General features: G+C 42.5%; 2 pseudogenes across 1 annotated transcript; one reads left to right on the top strand and one right to left on the bottom strand.

Annotated features, from left to right (window-relative positions):
* Positions 1-1,574: 1,574 nt before the first annotated feature.
* On the bottom strand, positions 1,575-17,193 carry LOC124000564 (annotated as a pseudogene). Its single transcript, XR_006832629.1, has 14 exons — positions 17,052-17,193; positions 12,823-12,915; positions 12,264-12,413; positions 12,054-12,118; positions 11,084-11,139; positions 8,041-8,165; positions 7,536-7,633; positions 7,377-7,434; positions 5,692-5,787; positions 5,337-5,536; positions 4,997-5,077; positions 4,824-4,900; positions 4,484-4,637; positions 1,575-1,921 (listed from the first exon to the last, which is right to left on the bottom strand). The product of XR_006832629.1 is annotated as a cytochrome b-c1 complex subunit 2, mitochondrial-like (transcript).
* LOC123998966 lies at positions 17,125-20,478 on the top strand (annotated as a pseudogene).
* Positions 20,479-21,239: the final 761 nt, after the last annotated feature.

Genomic DNA, 21,239 nt, shown 5'->3' with positions numbered 1-21,239 from the left:
ATAGGAAACAGTGTTTAAACCCTTTACAATTAAGATCTGTGAAGTTATTTGGATTTTTATGAATTATCTTTGAAAGACAGGGTCCTGAAAAAGGGACGTTTCCTTTTTTCCGAGTTTGTATTGCTTGCCTGTATGATCTAAGCTTTTACAGAACTCAACCCAAAATTGACACTAGAATATGCAGGAGTCCCAACTTGGAAAAGTATATCCTGTGTGCTCATATTCACTCAATTGTAGGTCCCACTGGCTGACCAGGCAGAATGACATGAACACACATTCTAATGGTGGAAGAGGTCCTTAGCTGACAGTGTGTTATATGTTCAAATGTATTATGAATTGTATTAATGTTTAAGGACTCTTGGAAGGTTAGTCCAAATGAGGACTAAAATAAATCCTAGTAAAATGTATACCAATTTGAAGAGACAAAAAGTTCTTAATTTGTTTAATAAGATTAGATTTTCTCAGAGGACCCCACACTATAGCCTTTATGGCATTTATGGCACATGAGGTATATTAGTGCATTTCCCTGTTACCACAGTCAGTCAATAACTGATTCAAGCACCACTCCACCACCTCCAATGGGCAATACATGTTCAACCTAAATAGACCCACATGGATATGTAGCTTTATTATTCACTACGTTCCTTGAATACATGAGTCACTGACACCCAGTCGATATCTGTATTGATTTGTCATGTTTAGTCATCAAGGCCTTTTTTGCCCCTCTCTAGCCATAGCGGTTATTCTTAATAGCTGCTTTTGCTGTGCCATATTTTTGATAACGTGTTTGACCAAACTCCAAATCGATCAATATACTTAACAAAAATATAAACTTAACATGCAACAATTTCAAAATGTTTACTTACAGTTCATAGAAAGAAATCAGTCAACTTAAATAAATTGACCCCCCAAACGATCCTACAGGTGAAGAAGCCGGATGTGGAGGTCCTGGCTACATGTGGTCTGCGGTTGAAAGGCTGGTTGGACGTACTGCCAAATTCTTTAAAACGGAGGTGGCTTATGGTAGAGAAATTAACATTAAATTCTCTGGTAACAGCTCTGTTGGACATACCTTGCAGTCAGCATGCCAATTGCACGCTCCCTCAACTTGAGACATCTGTGGCATTGTGGTGTGTGACAAAACTGCACATTTTAGTGTGGACTTACACTGCCCCCAGCAGAAGGTGCACCTGTGTAATGATCATGCTATTTAATCAGCTTCTTGATATGCCACACCTGTCAGGTGGATGAATTATCTTCGCAAATGAGAAATGCTCACTACTATTGTGTGCACAATTTGAGAGAAATGAGCTTTTTGTGCATATGGAACATTTCTGGGATCTTTTATTTTAGCTCATGAAACGTGTTGCGTTTATATTTTTGATAAACAATACCCCCACAATTTCCCCTCATTCTAACATACTTGGCTGCTACACTAGATGCAACATTTTTGCTGATGTAGCAGCTCCAACAGATTTTCAAGGCTCTTCGTCTCCCCTGCAGCAGCTGGGCGGAATAACAAAGATATATCATTACTCACATTCATCTTGGTGATCAAATCAGACTGCCATTACTGTAGATAGACCATTTAATGAATTTACATCAAATATACAGAGATATTGACAACAAAAAGCATAATTATTCCTGATACCTGTGTACAATTATTGCAGAACAAACTTTAACATGATTTGTTAACAAAGGATTATCGTTTGCTGTGAGATGAAGTCATGGGCTTCATATCAGAACCAGGTTCCTTTTTCTGGAGTAAGCAGCCAGGCACAACCTGCCCAGGTTAAAATGTTAAATAACTGTTTCATTGTTTATGGTTGATTTCTTTTCACAATTCATCCACGAAGGGTGTGTTGGTGAGGTGTCCACTAGCTGCCATCGATTTCTTGCCGTCCACAAACTTTCTCGCAGCCTGGAAAAACAAAATAATACACTTATCACATTGTCCCTTATTTCCCTTCTGTGTCCCCAGCTGATCTGCTATAAATAAATGTAAATGTAGGATGCACACAAAAATCAGTCTTGAAAATTTTTATATTTTTTTTCCCCCTTTATTTTTTACTTGGAGAATGGTATTCCGATCACTTTACCCAAACATTATTATTTTATAGGACAGATGGAGGTATAGTTTGGAAGATAGACAGAGGGAAAGGAAGGATTTAGGGGCACATACAGACAGCAACCCCCATAGCCAAGGGGGCAATATATTCACCATAAATATTCACAGGCATACACAGTGTACAAAACATTAGGAACCCCTGTTCTTTCCATGATAGACTGAGCAGGTGAAAGCAATGATCACTTATTTATGTCACCTGTTAAATCCACTTCAAATCAGTGTATATGAAGGAAAGGAGACAGGTTAAAGAAGGATTTTTAAGCCTTGAGACATGGATTGTGTATGCGTGCCATTCAGAGGGTGAAAGGGCAAGACAAAATATTTAAGAGCCTTTGAGCAGGATATGGTAGTAGGTGCCAGGCACACCAATTTAAGTGTCCAGAACTGAAACGCTGCTGTGTTTCACACTCAGTTTCCCGTGTGTATCAAGAATGGTCCACCACCCAAAGGACATCCAGCCAATTGACACAACTCTGGGAAGCATTGGAGTCAACATGGGCCAGCATCCCTGTGGAACGCTTTCGACACCTAGTGGAGTCCATGCTCGATGAATTGAAGCTGTTCTGAGGGCAAAGGGGGGTGCAACTCAATATTAGGAAGGTGTTCCTAATGTTTTACACACTTAGTTGAAGTCGGAAGTTTACATACACCTTAGCAAAATACATTAAAACTCAGTTTCACAATTCCTGAAATTTAATCCTAGTAAAAATGCCCTGTTTTAGGTCAGTTAGGATCACTACTTTATTTTAAGAATGAAATGTCAGAATAATAGTAGAGAATGATTTATTTTTGCTTTTATTTCTTTCATCACATTCCCAGTGGGTCAGAAGTTTACATACACTCCATTAGTATTTGGTAGTATTGCCTTTAAATTGTTTAACTTTGGTAAAACATTTCAGGTAGCCTTCCACAACCTTCCCACAATAAGTTGGGTGAATTTTGGCCCATTCCTCCTGACAGAGCTGATGTAACCGAGTCAGGTTTGTAGACCAGCTCGCTAGCACACGCCTTTTCAGTTCTGCACACAAATGTTCTATAGGATTGAGGTCAGGGCTTTGTGATGGCCATTCCAATACCTTGACTTGGTTGTCCGTAAGCCATTTTGCCACAACTTTAAAAGTATGCTTGGGGTCATTGTCCATTCTGAAGACCCATTTGCAACAAAGCTTTAACTTCCTGACTGATGTCTTGAGATGTTGCTTCAATGTATCCACATAATTTTCCATCCTCATGAGGCCATCTATTTTGCAAAGAGCACCAGTCCCTCCTGCAGCAAAGCACCCCCACACAATAATGCTGCCACCCCCGTGTTTCACGGTTGGGATGGTGTTCTTCGGCTTGTAAGCCTTCCCCTTTTTCCTCCAAACATAACGATGGTCATTATGGCCAAACAGTTCTATTTTTGTTTTATCAGACCAGAGCACATTTCTCAAAAAGTATGATCTTTGTCCCCATGTGCAGATGCAAACCGTAGTCTGGCTTTTTTAAGGCGGTTTTGGAGCAGTTGCTTCTTCCTTGCTGAGCGGCCCTTTCGGGTTATGTCAATATGGGACTTGTTTTACTGTGGATATTGATATTTTTGTATCCGTTTCCTCCAGTATCTTGACATGGTCCTTTGCTGCTGTTCTGGGATTGATTTGCACTTTTTGCACCAAAGTATGTTCATCTCTAGGAGACAGAACGCGTCTCCTTCCTGAGCGGTATGACAGCTGCGTGGTCCCATGTTGTTTATACTTACATACTATTGTTTGTACAGATGAACGTGTTACATTCAGGCTTTCGGAAATTACTCCCAAAGATGAACCAGACATGTGGAGGTCTACAATTTATTTTCTGAGGTCTTGGCTGATGTCTTGATTTTCCCATGATGTCAAGCAAAGAAGCACTGAGTTTGAAGGTAGGCCTTGAAATAGATCCACAGGTACACTTCCAATTGACTCAAATGATGTCAATTAGCCTATCAGAAGCTTCTAAAGCCATGCCATGACTTTGTCATGCACAAAGTAGATGTCCTAACAGACTTGCCAAAGCTATAGTTTGTTAACAAGAAATTTGTGGAGTTGTTGAAAAACAAGTTTTAATGACTCCAACTTAAGTGTATGTAAACTTCCGACTTCAACTGTGTGTGTGTGTATATGTATATATATACATACATACATACATACATACACACACTTATGACAGTTAATGACACTTATGACACTTATGACACTTAACTTGGTGACTGTCTCTGTGACTGTTTTATTTTATTTAACCCAGGTGACAATCCAGTCAGTTAATAACAAATTCTTATTTACATTGATGGCCTATAATACCTTCTTGACCTAGCAGTAGTGAATGTTGAAGTGTACTCACGTTGACGACGTCTGCGTGGCTGACAGAGTCAATGCTCTGGGTAACTGTCTCTGGTGAGTGGTAGGCTCCGCTGGATAGAGCCTGGGCCCCCATCTCCTCCAGCAGGCCCTCGGAACTCTCCATGGACATCAGGTACTCAGCTTTCAACTGCTTCCTACCAGGTAAGAGGGGGAAAGGGTCAAAGGTCAAATCAGGGCAAGAAGTTATTTTAGGCCATCAATGTAAATAATAATTTGTTATTAACTGACTGGCTTGGTTAAAGGTTAAATCAAAATAAAACCACAGAGACAGCACCAAGTTTCATGTCCAGTTAATGAGCCATGTTGTTTAATGAACTCACTTTGCTCTGGTGACATCGTCCTCGGACACGCCTCCCTTCGCAACCCCTGTCACCTGGGCGATTGCAGCTTTTATCACCTGTATAGAGGGACAGTCACTGTTAGGAAGTCACTTATCAACATATATCAGGTTCTAACACGTTCTTATGTTACTACTGCATTATTGTGTGCTCACCTCTCCTGCGGAGTCGGCTTGGGCGATGGAGTAGACTCCAAAGAGTCCAGAGTCAGCGTATGTGGCATTGAAGGCTGTGGCCTGAATAGGAGACAGAGAAATAAGCATTAGATTAACTTATGTACACAAGATAGTTCAAGATCATTGTGCTTTCTAACCTCTAAACCTTTTATTTTTCTCTGTGCGTAATTTAGACAATCAAATCAAATTTTATTTGTCACATACACATGAAAACTCCAGTTATGTAGAATTTCAGCTATGTTGAATATCGATTTATATTGTAGTGACCACAACCAACAACACAGGAATAACTGTAGCAACAAACAGGGAAGTTACTCACATCGAAGGGCTGTGTGGTTGCATTGGCGATGCCCTGGCTCAGTTTGCTGGTGACGTTGGAGCCTCTCTTTACGTGTGGCCCGGCTCCCAGAACCCTTTGCAGCACACTAAAGGCATTGGCCTCTGCTGATCCAGTCACACCGCCCTCGCTGGCGATCAGCGAGTGGACCAGACCGGCCCCGTTCTGCACCCGCAGCTCACCTGCAGGGACACACAGTCACACACGGTTAACCACCATCAGGGTACAAACACACAACCCATCTTGGCTCACACACTGGGGTTGACTGAATCAGTGGCCCAGACTAGAGCTCAGCAGTTAGGCGTGCATTGCTTCTAAGGCTCTCTATGGGTCTTACCTCCGCGGTATACAGCCTTGGCCCCAGCAACTCCAGCCCCACTGCGGACACTGAGAAACTGCTCTCCTACCTGCCTCAGCACTGAGTGATTCACACCTGGGGAGAGACGGCACAGACAGGGGTCATGTCACTGGAAGACACACCAGAGAGCCAGCAGGAGACACACACACACACACACACACACACACACACACACACACACACACACACACACACACACACACACACACACACACACACACAGTCATCATCACATGCCCTGTTCAGTGTTTTACACAGGGGTACATACTAGGGCCGGGAATTGCCAGGGACCCCACGATATTATCACCATACTTACGTGCTGAAGCGATATGTAATGTCGTTCTATATGTATTGCGATTCGATACTGTGATTTTATTTCGATTCAATATATATTTTGCTCACAATATGTCTGCTGCCGAGGGATAAGAGAGAGCCATGAGAATTACTTTTGATCAGTAAGGGAAATATACTACATGGCTAAAAGTATGTGGACACCCCTTCAACTTAGTGGATTCAGCTACTGTGTAAAAGGTGTAAAAATTGAGCACACAGTCATGCAATCGCCATAGACAAACATTGGCAGTAGAATGTTTTTCATGGTTCGGGCCCCTTAGTTCCAGTGAAGGGAAATCTTAACGCTACAGCATACAATGACATTCCAAACGATTCTGTGCATCCAACTTTCGTGGTAACAGTGCACAAAGCGAGATCCATAAAGAAATAGTTTGTTGAGATCGGTGTGGAAGAACTTGAATGGCCTACACAGAGCCCTGACCTCAACCCCATCAAACACATTTGGGGTGACTTGGAACGCCAACTGCAAGCCAGGCCTAATCGCCCAACATCAGTGTCCGATCTCACTAATGCTCTTGTGGCTAAATGGAAGCAAGTCCCCGCAGCAATGTTTCAACATCTAGTGGAAAGCCTTCCCAGAAGAGTGGAGGCTGTTATAGCAGCAAAGGGGGGACCAACTCCATATTATTAACCATGATTCTGGAATGAGATGTTCGACAGGTAATGTAAGTGCTGAAAACAAATTGGCTCCCTATTTAAAAAGAAGATGGGAGAACAAGTTTTGGGGCAGGTACCGCCAACAAGCGCAAAATTAATATTGCAATATTATCAAAACTATACGATATCGTCAAAAATAATATCTCAATATGTAACTAGCAATTTATTTCCTATCACTTGTACATACCAGAGAGCAGTCATGTCACACAAAGTGCGTCATACTGGAGCAGAACAGCTGACCTCTACTCCACATATCTTTAGACAGCCTTTAACTCTAGGGTTTGGACAGAGGCCAAAGGAAATGTGATGTGTACACAGTACGTACACACACAGAAGGAGAGTGTGTTTACGTCAGCCTAATTCAAAGGATATGACCCTTATTGTGACCAAATCAATAGGGTTGTTCCGATTCCCTACCCTTCTTCCTGAAGTGTGCACTTGCTCAATATCCCCTCAAGGATTTAAAAGTAATACATTGGTTAGAGTGAGTTTCCACCATATTCCTTTTCAATCCATGAGGGGCTGCACACTTCAGGGAAAAGGTAGGGCAAGGAATCAGAACAGCCCCGGAGACATGCTGAAGGAGCTGCAACATGTTAAGGAGAACCCAGGGTGCCATTGGATCAAAAAGACTAACAGCCAGACACACTCACCTAGTCCTACAAGAGCCATTCTGGCACTGGTGAAATTGTTCTGGACAAAGGACTGCAGCTGAGGGGAATAAGGATGTAGGAGAGAGTTTAAGAGAGAGCTAAGCTGTGACAAACACAAGGTAGCACTATAGTGAAAAACACAGCTATTAACAGTCTTACCTGTTCACCACTGACTTTGCCAACCATGTAGTCAGGACAGTACAGGGAGTTGGATAGAGCGTTTTTGTAAGCAGCTTCATGCAACTTCTCAATGACACCTTCAGAGAAATAAACCACATAACAAAAGATTTCAGTCAGTGTGTTGGCAAGGAGAACTAATAACAGGATGCTAGAAAAAAAAAAAAAAAAAATTGGCAGCATACAAATATATACTAAAACAAAATGCTACTGGTATAATTTTATTTTATTTATTTTACCTTTATTTTACTAGGCAAGTTAGTTAAGAACAAATTCGTATTTTCAATGACGGCCTAGGAACAGTGGGTTAACTGCCTGTTCAGGGGCAGAACGACAGATTTGTACCTTGTCAGCTCGGGATTCAAACTTGCAACCTTTCGGTTACTAGTCCAACGCTCTATCCACTAGGCTACCCTAAAACATATTAATTCAACAAGGAGCAATCGTGCTGAACAAGTAAAGTGAATAGAGGGGAAGTGTTGCTGACCTATCTGTGAACACTGGTGGGCCAGGGCCCGGTCTACCTTGACCCTGGAGGTCAGGTCGTCCACCTCCCATGGCCGGAACTCTGGGGTCATAGTCACGTTGATCAGGTACTCAATCACTGTGTCTCTGAGGAGAAGGATGGACGTTGGATGGGCAGACAAACATATGGACACACACGGACAATGCAACAGTCATAACTCTCAACATACATTGGCAAGAAAAAGTATGTGAACCCTCTGGAAATACCTGGATTTCTGCATAAATTGGTCATCAAATTTGATCTGATCTTCATCTAAGTCACAACAATAGACAAACACAGTCTGCTTAAACTAATAACACACAAACAATTAGAAGTGTTCATGTCTTTATTGAACACACTGTGTAAACATTCACAGTGCACGGTGGGAAAAGTATGTGAACCCTTGGATTTAATAACTGGTTGACCCTTCTTTAGCAGCAATAATCTCAAACAAACATTTTCTGTACAGTCGTGGCCAAAAGTTGAGAATGACACAAATATTAATTTTAACAAAGTCTGCTGCCTCAGTTTGTATGATGGCAATTTGCATGAACTCCAGAATGTTAAGAGTGATCAGATGAATTGCAATTAATTGCAAAGTCCCTCTTTGCCATGCAAATGAACTGAATACCCCAAAAACAATTTCCACTGCATTTCAGCCCTGCCACAAAAGGACCAGCTGACATGTCAGTGATTCTCTCGTTAACACAGGTGTGAGTGTTGACGAGGACAAGGCTGGAGATCACTCTGTCATGCTGATTGAGTTTGAATAACAGACTGAAAGCTTCAAAAGGAGGGTGGTGCTTGGAATCATTGTTCTTCCTCTGTCAACCATGGTTACCTCCAAGGAAACACGTGCCGTCATCATAGCTTTGCACAAAAAGGGCTTCACGGCAAGGATATTGCAGCTAGTAAGATTGCACCTAAATCAACTATTTATCGGATCATCAACAACTTCAAGGAGAGTGGTTCAATTGTTGTGAAGGCGGCTTCAGGGCGCCCAAGAAAGTCCAGCAAGCGCCAGGACCGTCTCCTAAAGTTGATTCAGCTGTGGGATCAGGGCACCACCAGTACAGAGCTTGCTCAGGAATGGCAGCAGGCAGGTGTGAGTGCATCTGCACGCACAATGAGGCAAAGGCTTTTGGAGGGTGGCCTGGTGTCAAGGGCAGCAAAGAAGCCACTTAACTCCAGGAAAAACATCAGGGACAGACTGATATTCTGCAAAAGGTACAGGGATTGGACTGCTGAGGACTGGGGTAGTCATTTTCTCTGACGAATCCCCTTTCCGATTGTTTGGGGCATCCAGAAAAAAGCTTGTCCGGAGAAGACAAGGCGAGCGCTACCATCAGTCCTGTGGCATGCCAACAGTAAAGCATCCTGAGACCATTCATGTGTGGGGTTGCTTTTCAGCCAAGGAAGTGGGCTCACTCACTCACAATTTTGCCTAAGAACACAGCCATGAATAAAGAACGGTACCAACACATCCCCCCAGGGCAACTTCTCCCAACCATCCAGGAACAGTTTGGTGACGAACAATGCCTTTTCCAGCATGATGGAGCAAGGCAAAAGTGATAACTAAGTGGCTCGGGGAACAAAACATTGATATTTTGGGTCCATGGCCAGGAAACTCCCCAGACCTTAATCCCTCAAGAGGCGGGTGGACAAACAAAAACCCACAAATTCTGACAAAGTCCAAGCATTGATTATGCAAGTATGGGCTGCCATCAGTCAGGATGTGGCCATTCTATTGTTGATTTACTTCTGTGTTTTGGGTCGTTGTCCTGTTGCGTCACCCAACTTCTGTTGAGCTTCAATTGGCTGACAGATAGCCTAATATCCTGCAAAATGTCTTGATAAACTTGGGAATTCATTTTTCCGTCGATTTTAGCAAGCAGTCCAGGCCCTGAGGCAGCAAAGCAGCCTCAAACCATGATGCTCCCTCCACCATACTTTACAGTTGGGATGAGGTTTTGGTGTTGGTGTGCTGTGACTTTTTTCTCCAAAGTGTTGTGTGTTCCTTCCAAACAACTCAACTGTAGTTTCATCTGTCCACAGAATATTTTGCCAGTAGCGCTGTGGAACATCCAGGTGCACTTTTGCAAACTTCAGATGTGCAGCAGTGTTTTTTGGACAGCAGTGGCTTCTTCCGTGGTGTCCTCCTATGAACACCATTCTTGTTTAGTGTTTTATGTATCGTAGACTCGTCAGAGCTTCTGTAAGTCTTTAGCTGACACTCTAGGATTCTTCTTAATTAACCTCATTGAGCATTCTGCACTGTGCTCTTTGCAGTCATCTTCGCAGGACGGTCACTTCGAGGGAGAGTAACAACAGTGCTGAACTTTTATAGACAATTTGTCTTACCGTGGACTGATGAACATCAAGGCTTTTAGAGCTAATTTTGTAACCCTTTCCAGCTTTATGTAAGTCAACCATTTTTCTGAGATCTCTTTTGTTCGAGGCATGGTTCACATCAGGCGATGCTTCTTGTGAATAGCAAACTCAAATTTTGTAAGTGGTTTTTATAGGGCAAGGTAGCCTTAACCAACATCTCCAATCTTGTCTCATTGATTGGACTCCAGGTTAGCAGACTCCTGACTCCTATTAGCTTTTGGAGAAGTCATTAACCTAGGGGTTCACATACTTTTTCCACCCTACACTGAATGTTTAATTTATATATTCAATATAGACAAGAAAAATACAATAATTTGTGTGTTATTAGTTTAAGCACACTACGTGAAAATCAGATCAAATTTGATGACCAATTTATGCAGAAATCCAGGTAATTCCAAAGGGTTCACATACTGTTTCTTGCCACAGTAGATGATGAATCAAGATGATCTCAAGTTGCCCTATGGGAAGCCTCTATGATAAATATATAAGAAACACAGGAGCTAATTACACCATGAATCAACCCTGTCCTCGCATACAACGTGTCCGTAATTCAAGTTTCCTCATCCATCAATTCAACACCAAAGTAAACCCACACACTTTGAGGGAGTCTGGCTGCGGTAGTAAGGGTACTTACAAGTGGTCTCTCAAACACTCCACAGAGTAAACCATGGTCTCCTCGATGACGTTACGCTGCGGACATACAGAAAACAGACATGTTAGCTACATCCTCCAGACTAGACTAGCTATGATGCACATTGCTTTGGAATGAGGTGAAAATAGAAACATTCTTGTGCTGTGTGTACAGATTGGCATTTACTGGGATGATTAATGTACTGGAGGGTGGTCCCTAGCTGGCACAGCCACAAAGTCATAAAATCTGATTTCAAACCTAAACTTAACCATACTGCTAACCTTAAATTGAGACGGGGAAAAAACAACACATTTTTGTTTTCATAACTTTGTTTACGATATAGCCAATTTTAACTTTGCAGCTGGCCCATCTAGCGGAACACTTAGCTTTGCCCCCAGGACAAGATTCATCCCAATAAATGTCAACCTGCATGTGACTCTGTGCATCTCTCATCTTGTTCATTCTGCTCTATCCTAAAACGTGAGCCCCCTGTTGACTCGAGGGCAACTGTATGTGTGTGCATCTATAATGTAGTGAAGCTATAGCTTGTGTAAGGTATGGGTGTTGAAGTTGGTGTTAACGTTTCACTGCCTCCTACATTTACGTTTATTTACGGCAAGTCAGGCGGGGACACAGAAGAAATAAGGGACAAGGAGGGGAGGGGTACACAACACAAGTGTATAATAAAATAATAATATTCCATTTAGCAGACGCTTTTATCCAAAGCGACTTACAGTCATGCGTATATACATTTTACTTATGGTTGGCCCCGAGAATCGAACCCACAACCCTGGCGGTACAAGCACCATGCTCTACCAACTGAGCCATACAGGGTAACAGAGGGTATATCGTAACATACAGAGTGTATGTGGAGATAGGAAACAGTATAACATATACTCTGCGTGAGGACAAAAATGGGGTTAGGGGACAGGGAGGGAGGGGACATAGTGCTGTACTCTCCATACTCACTGACCTCAGACTACCCCCCACTGCCTCCACACCACGACAGATCCTGAACGCAGACGCTCCCTTAGTAGTCTGAAAACAACAACAGTGACAGTGTTCATTCATTAACTTAAGGACTTACCAAAAAACAGTGTAGTTGTGATGGAAATTGCCCTTATTGTTGAAGTCATTCACAAGTCAAAGAGATCAATCCATTCATAAAACCACTGGGACTTACCAGGTTGGCTGCCAACCGCAGGACATGACTGACTCCCTGGTTCTCCACAGTCTCATAACGAGTGCCTGCTTTAACAAACACACCCACACTGGACACGGGAGAGTAGTTCTCCAACGACGCAATCACTAGACCGTTGGGCAGCTTGGACACCTAGTAGAGAATACAGGGAGGGAGAGTCATGATGTCACAGCTGGAACACACATGAGACTGGCAGCATTTTTGTTTTGGAAACTGCAGAGTGAGTAAGAGTAAACATTGCATTCTGTTCAACTGAGGTAAAGTTCTTGTGATCAACTACACAACCAAAAGTTAATTTTCCAATATGGAGGGAAAAATATGTCTACACAGTATGTAAAAGTGTGTGCATGGTAGTACCTAAAACAAGTCTACACATGAACATAATCACAATGCTTAGCCATAGAGTAGAGCACATCCTCATCCCTGACACGCCATGCAAGGACCCATCAAGAAAAACTCCACACCCCAGTTTGGGCTACAACTAGGGCCCAGAGTTCTTCCTGTGATCCCATGTGAAAACGTCTTGGCCTCTATGACATACCTGTACACTCTGGGGGGGCAGGGCCACCCCAGCCTTCAGGCCAGCCAAGGGCTCAGTGAGGACATCACTCCTCCTGGCTGCATAGCATCGTATCTGGGGAGGGAAATTATAAAAATCATGTCAACAAACACTCACCAGCACTTCCTCAGCTAGGGAATTACAATATGATACACTATTCAGTTCATGTGGAGGGATCTAGATTTCCTTCTGTCCTCAAATGACCCCAGTCAAATGACTTCTAATGACCATAATAACAGGTTTTGTTTAGGAGGATGTTTTGTGATACGAGCAGCTTCCTCTAGACCTAAAGATGGGAGATGAATTCTGAGCCTGGTCTAGACTAGAGCAGTGGGTTTGCTTGATGATATTTAGTCCACTCTGAGGGTAGACTCACTGGGTGCCAGGCCAACCTGAAATATGTAGTATGTTAAGCCGCCTTCTTATTTGTCCTTCCAAGAAGACACATCATACATTGGCTGTAGCACCTTGGTTAAGATAAGGGTGAGGTGTAGGGAAACTCAATTGGTAGTAAGGCTAAATCCTAAAGACCTGACACGATCCAACCCCCAGTCAAACATCTAATGTCAGAAGAGATTATGGTTGTACAGACAACCCGACAACAATATGAAAGAGAGAAATAGAAGCTACTCATTTTTTTTGCAGTATGCAGTCTTACAGATCATTTTCCACATTAAAGCATTTCATGTTATTTCCACAGAAATGACCAAAACAGGTGTCTTCAACCTTTTCTGGCATGAGAGCTACTTAAAAAAGTGTAGCAAGCTACTAATTTTTCTCTAGCTTTCAAATAGGCCCATTTTTCTTCTCTTCTCCGGGTTCTTATTGAACTACTTACTCTTGTACACTTATGTTTTCTGTTTTATTTTTCCTGGTTTTAGATGTTTAAGTTTTTCACTTTCAAAAGTATAATTGTTCATAGAAAAACAACGAAATTGGATGTTCTGAGTCCATGTCAACGGTTAAATCACATGAGAAAACATTTTTTTTATGTATGTAAAAATACATTTATTTTTTGTGTAATTCCCCTTAAATTGCGCATTTGGCCATTTAATTGCGTATCTAGTGAGTGAGGAATATGCTAGGACCGTGAGATGGCGGAAGCAGAAGTGTCGATTAAAGCGCATCGAGTAGTTAGCGTGAAAGATTAGTGGATAACAGTGAAGAATGGAACAAGAATGGAACAAAATGGTCTTAAGTTGTTGTGGAAAATGAGTCTGATGTATCATTCCTTGTTGGAGTACGTTTTTTGGATAAAGATTTGGGAAACCCTTTTGAAGTCACGAGGATGGTGAAGGCGGCGTTGGGAAAAGTGGATGCAGTCAAAGTAACCAGAAGTGGTATGGTGTTGATATTGTGTGTATCTAAAGAGCAAAAGGAGTGTGCATTGTGGCTCGCGAAAATATCGACGCATGAAGTGAACAGCTTTGATTTTCGGAGCAGGGTACCGGTAAAATGTTATTTCTGTCGTCCTATTGGACATTGATAATCATTATCTTAGGCCAAAAATTCCAGGAGTTGTTAATACACGGCGCTTGACACATGGAGAATGGGGAAAATTAACAGTTTATGTATTATTGTTTAATTAGTATATACCACCCTAAGATACGCCGTAACAGCATTCGTCCAAAACCAGATGCAATGCAAGAAGTGTAAAAAGGTTGGCCTTGTGTCAAGTCTTTGCAGAAGGAATAAATCTTATTGAAGAGTCTTCATGTAAAATGTAACTGTGGTGGGGATCGTATTTCCGAATTCCCTGAGTGCCCTGTTAGGGTGAAAGAGGTTGAGGTGTCAAAGATCAGGGATGTAGTCTGTGAAGAGCTTTGAAGGGGCAAGAGGCCACAGTTCTGAAGAAGATATGGAGGTGGATATGCCACAACCAGTTGCAAACGTTGAATACACTTATTGTGAAAAAGGTGTATTTTGTAGCATTTATAGCCACAGTTATTAATTGTACTGCACAAGTGCCCAAGAAGCTGGACATCATTATATCTGCAGACGATAAGTTTTTGGGCCTCCAAGACTTAATGACAGAAGCACTGCAAGGATGACTGTCACCGGGATATGTCCCACCATCACAGGATCCTTCTGAGCCTGTGTAGGGACCAGCTTCAAACAGAAAAGCTTTAGTTTAATTAACATTCCATTAGATAGTTTGAATGGAATTTTTTTTAATTTATTTTTTACCCCATTTTTTTTCTCCTTTTTAGAGCCTTATTATCAACTTGTAGTGTAGGTGGCAGAATGCACATATAATTGATGCGAACGCCATTATACCAAAGAAGAAGCACCAAGTTTGCAGTTAACCTCAATTAAATGTTTTGGGGAAACTCTGTCAACCCACAAAATGGTTATCATATCAACTGGCAACACATAGTGTGATGGATAAACGCACGCACCACACAGACAAATGCATTATTGCTGGAAATTAATAGACAGATAGTGTTAGGTTTGGCTTTTTAAGACAATAGTGGCTAACCAGGAGTTGGATAATGTCAATGTTGCGTTGATTAGATAGTAACTGGGAGCTTGCTGTGTCTGATATTTGATAAATTGTATGTACTTTCAGAATTGTTTGGAGAGCTTCTCGTAGGTGGGCTGCGAGCTAATCAACCTGTTGGAGACCTCTGACCTAAACTAATCTGGAACCTGATATCTGAGAAGCTAATAAACTCAGCAAAAAAGGAAACGTCCCTTTTTCAGGACCCTGTCTTTCAAAGACAATTAGTAAAAATCCAAATAACTCTTCACAGATCTTCATTGTAAAGGGTTTAAACACGGTTTCCCATGCTTGTTCAATGAACCATAAACAATTAGTTAACATGCGCCTGTGGAACAGTTAAGACACGAAAGATGTCCAGGGTCCCTGCTCATCTGTGTGAACGTGCCTAGGCATGCTGCAAGGAGGCATGAGGACTGCAGATGTGGCCAGGGCAATAAATAGCCATGTCCGTACTGTGAGACGGCTAAGACAGTGCTACAGAGAGACAGGATGGACAGCTCGCAGTGGCAGACCACGTGTAACAACACCTGCACAGGATCGGTACATCCAAACATCACACCTGCGGGACATGTACAGGATGGCAACAACAACTGCCCGATTTACACCAGGAACGCACAATACCTCCATCAGTGCTCAGACTGTCCGCAATAGGTTGAGAGAGGCTGGATTGAGGGCTTGTAAGCCTGTTGTAAGGCAGGTCCTCACCAGACATCACTGGCGACCACATTACTTATAGGCACAAACCTACCATCGCTGGTGTCTGGAACTTGTTCAGTTTGTCTGTTGTTGAATCTTGTTGTGTAAATTTGTATTAACATATGTTAAGTTTGCCGAAAATAAACAGTTGAAAGTGAGAGGACGTTTCTTTTTTTGCCGAGTTTGTCAGCTAAGCCTATCTGCAGACAGCTGAGCTAGACACCAAACACTTGGCTGCCACTGCGAATTCTGTCTGAGTAGTTCGGCCACATTAAAACATCTCAATGCTGATGCTTTGGATGTCAAGCATTAGCAAGTAGCACTGGGAATTCTGCAGCACTCCAGATATACTATACTACATTGTTCAAAAACAGGGCAATATCAAAACAGTAACTTGTCAAGCTTCCTAGAAATCAACAGTATACTAGATAATACGGGAGAAAGCCGGTGGCTTATTGTCAGACCTTCGTAGCTAAAAATGCCAGATACTTAATCCCATCACTACCAATCAACATTGCAATGAGATTACTTGATCGGTGAATTGAGACATTGACTGTTCCATGGCATGTCACCTGGTTTGGATTGTCAGTGTGGGATTGATCTGAAAACCAGCAGAACCGAAATGACCTTCAGTGGGTTGAGCTGGATGGAACCATGGGCTACGTGACAGCTAGCTAGCAATACAGCCTGCCAGCGATTCGCCAGTAGAGAACATGCCATTGTAAAATGTAGTACATAGCCCCATTTGTAAGTAAAAATGGCTATTATAGGTTCATGAAACCGATTGGATACATTATCGGTCAAAATTATAGAAGTAAGCGCGCCTAGCTAACTTTAGCTACGGTAACCGACAGGCTAATTAACCATCCGTTTCCACTAGCCAACCTTGGCAACTTAGCCGGTGAGTCCGCGGGGTGGGTTCTAATTGACTCCCCAACGGAAAGAATGCACGAAACCTCATGATACATAGTTATAAAACACACGTGTAATAGGATAGAGTAACGAGACTCACGGATAATTTATTTAGAGTTCGGATCCCTTTCATGACTCGGGTTTCTCTCCTTCAGCAGCAGTAAAATACAGATATGGACGCGCTGACGTCCTACCCAGAATGCACCGCTCTTCACAGCCAATCCAAAAATGGTAAAAAGATTCGTCAAGCTATTTAACTTTAAAGGGCCAATCGGTAGTTGAAACAATACTGTTTGGGTAAAAATCTGAGGGATGAGCCTGGAGAAATGTTACCACTTAAATGCATTTACAGAGCTATGGATGCAAGGACTGACCATCCATGATATCCAAGTTAAAGTTGTAACCATGGTTTGAGGCTATACAATGCAGAGGAGGCTGGTGGGAGGAGCGGGCTCATTGTAATGGATGGAATGGAGTTAATGGAACGGCGTAAAACATGTGGTTTCCATGTGTTTGATACCGTTCCAGTATTCCATTCCAGCCATTACAATGAGTCCATCATCCTATAGCTCCTTCCACCAGCCTTCACTGATACAGTGTTTGTTTACATTAACCTCGTTTACAACCAATGGAATAATACAAGCTAATATTTTGGGTTCTGATGAGGTATGACTAATGACATTGTGTACGATAGTTGTATCAATGGGTATATACCATTAATTTATAAGTGCAAAATGGATGTAGCAACTGCAGATCCCATTGATCAGATTCAGAAATTGTATGGACAGGCTGAGTCCACTGTAATGCATTTTCATATTGTAACTTTTGCCATAAGGGTATGTGTTAAATACACTACAATAAAACAAAACAGTTGTTGTGACTGAAGGAGAAACAGCTCAGCTGAAGAGAGAGGGCAGGTCTGGTGTGATCAACTGGGTTTGTCATCAAACCCACCACAAGACTGTCTTAGCCCACTGAGCTAAAGCCTATGCATTAGCTTGCCGAACAAGTCTTCAGGTCTCATGCAAGGTTACTCACACAAGTGAGATTGACTGCAAACGGATTTGAACCCATCTGCGCTATACAAGTCTGGTATTCTATTCTAAAAGCCTAGGTGGTATTTAATAATGCAAATCTTTAAGTCTTGCAGCCATTAGCTGTTGAAATTTGAGGTATGGGGATCCTTACTGACTTTTAAAAAACGAATGTTCAGAATGTGCACTATCCCCAAATTCATTACAACAGCTGAGAATTTCATATCTCGATAGACTACTATTTCTACAGCGTGATTAAAGTCCCTCCTCCCGGGTCGCCAGTAGCTTCCACCATAGACAATTGGCACATAACTAATGCCGTGGAGAAAGAGAGAGGTGAATTTAAGTCAGCCTGGTTAATTGGAAATGGTACATTGCTAATATTTTGTGGTATCCAGGCTCAGCAAGGGAAGATTCTGGAAATGGAAAAGCTTAATGGGAAGAAGATTAAAAGCCATGTCCCTGATGATTACTCTAGGTTGAGGGGAGTCATCACTTGGGTCCCAATATATATGTCCACAGCACATGAGATTAGTGCCACCTTAATTGGGGAGGACAGGCTCATGGTAATGGCTGGAGCAGAATAAGTGGAATTTATCAAATACTTCAAACACATTATTTCCACGTGTTTGATGCCATTCCATTCGCTCCGTTCCAACCATTATTATGAGCCGTCCTCCCTTCAGCAGCCTCCACTGGTCCAGATGTGAAGGGAAGCAGAGTGATTAAGGATGGTGTTCTTGGGGTTGTACTCATCCTTCTTCCTCCAAACACAGCAAGTGTAGTTCATACCAAAAAGCCCTATTTTTGTCTCATCAGACCACACGACCTTCTCTGGATCATCCAGATGGTCATTGGCAAACTTCCGACAGGCCTGGACATGCGCTGGCTTGAGCAGGGGGACCTTGCGTGCGCCGCAGGATTTTAATCCATGACGGCGTAGTGTGTTACTAATGGTTTTCTTTGAGACTGTGGTCCCAGCTCTCTTCAGGTCATTGACCAGGTCCTGCTGTGTAGTTTTGGGCTGATCCCTCACCTTCCTCATGATCATTGATGCCCAATGAGGTGAGATCTTGCATGGAGCCCCAGACGGAGGGTGATTGACCGTCATCTTGAACTTCTTCCATTTTCTAATAAATTGTGCCAACAGTTGTTGCCTTCTCACCAAGCTGCTTGCTTATTGTCCTGTAGCCCATCCAAGCCTTGAGCAGGTCTACAATTTTATCCCCGATGTCATTACACAGCCCTCTGGTCTTGGCCAATGTGGAGAGGTTGGAGTCTGTTTGAGTGTGTAGACAGGTGTCTTTTATACAGGTAACGAGTTCAAACAGGTGCAGTTAATACAGGTAATGAGTAGAGAACAGGAGGGCTTCTTAAAGAAAAACTAACAGGTCTGTGAGAGCTGAAATCTTACTGGTTGGTAGGTGATCAAATACTTATGTCATGCAATAAAATGCAAATTAATTACAAATCATACAATGTGATTTTCTGGATGTTTGTTTTAGATTCCGTCTCTCACAGTTGAAGTGTACCTATGATAAAAATGACATACAAAGCATGTAGAGGTAAGTAGGAAAACCTGCAAAATCAGCAGTGTATCAAATACTTGTTCTCCCCACTGTATATATATATATCCTGTCACCTTACACACACACACACACACACAAATATGGTATTGGAACTGACCTTTTAAATATTTCCTGTATATTTCTTGTTCTTTTATATTTTGTTTCTAGTAATACATTGATTATTGCATTCTGGGGGTTTGAGTTTGTAAGAAAGGCATTTCACTGTGCATGTGAGGTTAGGAGCTAGACAGTAGCAAGTTAATGTGTTCGGGGGAAGAACAGCAATTCATCCAGACCAGTAATGCAATCGACATGCCTCTGAAATAGTACCACCTAACAGCTTCAGAATTGTCACTCTCTAACCTCTGCTTGCCCTCTCTCCCCCAGCCACTAAAACACTTAACCGCGGTATTGCTGAGTTCATTGTGATGGCTGCAGACGCAGAGCCCCTGGAGATCATCCTCCACCTGCCACTGCTCTGCGAGGACAAGAACGTGCCCTATGTGTTTGTGCGCTCCAAGCAGGCCCTGTGGGGTCTCACGCCCAGTCATTGCCACTTCAGTCACCATCAAGGAGGGCTCGCAGCTCAAGCCCCAGATCCAGTCTACCCAGATGGGCATTGAGAGACTGCTGGTGTGAGCAGAGAGCTCAGGATGGGGGTTGTAGGGTTAATGGGACACCACCTGCTTTGGTCATATTCAGATTTTTGTAAATGGGACGGACTATGATTTAATGTTGTCCTGCTTTGTTTCATGTCCTGTCAGACTTATGTACAGAAGATTCTATTTTGTAGGGCTGTGTCCATTTTGAAATGTTGGGACAGAATAGGTATATCTGAAGCGTTGGAACAAAAATGGCTTAACTTGTTTTTAATATTACTATGTTGTAAATGTGGTAATTCTATATAGAGTATATGGGACGTCAAACGAAGCATAGTAGAATCATAGCAACAACACTTAGCTTTCCTTATGTTGACCTTTTTCCTTCATTTGGTGCAGTTAAAGGTGGACATGTTCATTTCAGTATTTGTAGTGTTTCATTTGGGAAACATTCCTACATTGGTTTTAAATTATAATTTGTTTATCACCTACACAGTGACTTGCCCAATGTAATTAATGTATAATTATGGAAGACCCTGTTCAAGTTTCAGCATTGTAATCAAAGGAACCTCTAAGGGCAGATGGCTACATGTATGTCACTGGAAACCTGGGTAAAAGCCATGTGGTAAAATGGGTTTAGATCCTGGCATCTGTAGGGGGACAAGATTAGGTAGAGATCCTGGCATCTATAGGGGGACAAGATTAGGTTGAGATCCTGGCATCTATAGGGGGACAAGATTAGGTTGAGATCCTGGCATCTATAGGGGGACAAGATTAGGTTGAGATCCTGGCATCTATAGGGGGACAAGATTCGGTTGAGATCCTGGCATCTATAGGGGGACAAGATTCGGTTGAGATCCTGGCATCTATAGGGGGACTAGTTGAGAGGGGACAAGATTCGGTTGAGATCCTGGCATCTATAGGGGGACAAGATTCGGTTGAGATCCTGGCATCTATAGGGGGACAAGATTTGGTTGAGATCCTGGCATCTATAGGGGGACAAGATTAGGTTGAGATCCTGGCATCTATAGGGGGACAAGATTAGGTTGAGATCCTGGCATCTATAGGGGGACAAGATTAGGTTGAG

The sequence above is a fragment of the Oncorhynchus gorbuscha genome, linkage group LG16, assembly GCF_021184085.1.
Source record: "Oncorhynchus gorbuscha isolate QuinsamMale2020 ecotype Even-year linkage group LG16, OgorEven_v1.0, whole genome shotgun sequence".
In the NCBI taxonomy this organism is placed as follows: domain Eukaryota; kingdom Metazoa; phylum Chordata; class Actinopteri; order Salmoniformes; family Salmonidae; genus Oncorhynchus; species Oncorhynchus gorbuscha.
This window is presented reverse-complemented; position numbering and strand designations above follow the sequence as displayed.